Genomic DNA, 2,341 nt, shown 5'->3' with positions numbered 1-2,341 from the left:
TTTTATTAACCTTTATATGTTGATGCCACTTACATGCAGCATACCTTTCTTTAGTATAAGTAACTTCAATCCAAATGGCCCTCAAATATTCAATATTAATAGCCCTCAAAGGGCACCCAGTCAGTGCCAGGCCCTTTGAATCGTCCTAACTCTCTAACTTAGTAACATGCAAATGCTGTCTTTTCCAGGTCATGTATTCAAGGGCCATTTGGCGGGAAGGAGACCAGGAGGAAGAGGGAGTAATTCCTAACAACTGGATTAATACACACAAAAAAACTGTTAGATGGCCAAGCAGTTTAAGTGCCACAAAAACTGAAAAGGCTATTAAAGACAAACTTGAACCCAAGGATGACTGGACAACCATTCCATTAATAAAAATAAAAATAACTTCAGGTAACTTTTCTTTTTATGAATAGAAATTGTTGTAAGTTGAATTTTTCTATTTGTAGCTAAGCGGAGTGAATGCAATCACTACAACATAACCAGTCAGGCAGAGCAGGAGGAGGAGGTGGAAGAAGAAGAAGAGGTGGTGATTAGATCAAAAAGGACCCGGCCTAAAAAGGGAACGCCAGAGGGTTTTGTCAGAAATGGTATGTTTATCATTCACAAAAAATTCTGGCATTAGGAATATAAAGTCTGTTTATGAATTGGGTGGTCAATGATTTTTGCAGAATCTACTGATTCAACTGTTGAGGATGCGAGCGTAAGGGGTAATGTATTTATATAATGCATTTTTAAAATCCAGTCTCCAAATAAATATAATTCTTTATATTATGCCATGGATATGCTTATTTTACTTTTATGTTGACTCTCTCTATAGGCGTAAAGCTTCCTGACTACCCTACTGCACCAAAGAAGCTGCCAACCATTCAGGACAGCAGCATCTTACATAATGCATGTGAGTACTGATGACAATTTCTGAAGCATGTTAATGTTGTGTGTACAACATGATAAATACAGGCTGATTGATGTGTTTCAGACTCTGAAGATGAAGCCATGTCTGTCAGTAATTGTGCATCTTTCAATATTCTTTTTTTTTTAGTCTATCCTGCAAACACAGCGCTTCAGCAAAGAGACCCATTAACACCCAGTGAGTATTCATCTCATCACACTTTAAACGGTATGTTTTTTTAAAAAAATGTATCAGGCCTAGTGAAATGTAAAAACATTCCTTGCGTTTTTCAGGGTCTCGTGATGCAGCAAGAGGTTGTACCAGGGAAGAGTATCGCTCCAGGTAAGGACTCCGGATAAGAATATTTGTATTAATCCCAAAGGAATTCTGTCACAAAAAGCAATCTCTAAAGTGTGTAAAAAGTTGTATTAAGGTTTTATTAAAAATTATTAGAAATTATAAAAAATGACTAGGTAGAAAGGGGAAAAGTTCAGACTAACAATCTTCTGTTGCAGCAGTGTAACAGAGAAGTGAAAATTAGTGTCATTTTATGGTGTGAAGTACTTACTGTCACAGATTAACATTTTGATTAATGATTAGTCTTTCACTGAAAGTGCTCCAGTCTTCACCCAGTTTATTATTCAGATAATTATTTAGAATACTAAGAAGGCACAGTGTCAGTCATGAAATTGCCAAGTGATAAAGATCATTTAAAATTATACTACTGTAGGTCCAGTGGTGGATCCAGCGTGAGCAGAGTGTCAGATCATGGCATAGCGATGAAGCAAGACACACGGTGAGATCCAGAAGTGGGGGGTCGCGGCACAGCGATGAAGCAAGACACATTGTGAGATCCAGCAATGATCATAGCACACATCACGGCATAAGATCAACAGTAACCCCACCACCCCTTGGCAGGCCAAGGCATGGTGAGTTCTATTTCTGAAGTGCAAGATGAGTAGTGCAGTGAGTAGTACGTGAACTCATTATTGTTAGAATATAACCCATTTTTGTGGGGTGGTAAGGCGGCCCCAATATCTTGAAAATGTTGTGATGTAGTAATTGCTGAATCAGACTTTCTGTGGTGCAGATGCAGTGACCAACAGACGATGGACTTTCCCATTGCCGATGTGTGAAAGTGTCAGGACACTGAGCAAGAGAGTTTTGATTACTGGCTTCTAACATGTCAGGTCATATTAGTTTGAAACGTCTTAGGAGATATCACCTTTTTATCAGACCACCACGTTTTCAAGAACAATTCATCTTACAGTAAATAACATTTAACATTTAGTTGCAAACCCTTGCTTGCAACTGTCTTATGCCAGTGACCCATTAGCATCACAAAACATAATGTTGGTCATAAAAATGCAAACTGTATAGGTAAAACTCAAGGCTAAAATAAACACTAGTCATGCAGCACTCTTTAATGTTCTAACAATCAACCTAAAA

The 2,341-nt window shown here is 38.1% G+C and overlaps 1 long non-coding RNA gene across 1 annotated transcript; it reads left to right on the top strand.

Moving 5' to 3' along the window:
- Window positions 1-456: 456 nt before the first annotated feature.
- Window positions 457-2,019, top strand: LOC143731959 (uncharacterized). The gene is made up of 5 exons (XR_013201018.1): window positions 457-590; window positions 1,043-1,090; window positions 1,186-1,234; window positions 1,623-1,821; window positions 1,983-2,019. It is a non-coding gene; the product is annotated as an uncharacterized LOC143731959 (long non-coding RNA).
- Window positions 2,020-2,341: the final 322 nt, after the last annotated feature.

Source organism: Siphateles boraxobius, unplaced genomic scaffold, assembly GCF_051911475.1.
Source record: "Siphateles boraxobius isolate OS27281-9 unplaced genomic scaffold, OSU_SipBor_1 89, whole genome shotgun sequence".
In the NCBI taxonomy this organism is placed as follows: Eukaryota; Metazoa; Chordata; class Actinopteri; order Cypriniformes; family Leuciscidae; genus Siphateles; species Siphateles boraxobius.
The sequence above is the reverse complement of the archived record's forward strand: the minus strand, read 5'-3'. Positions and strand labels throughout refer to the sequence as shown.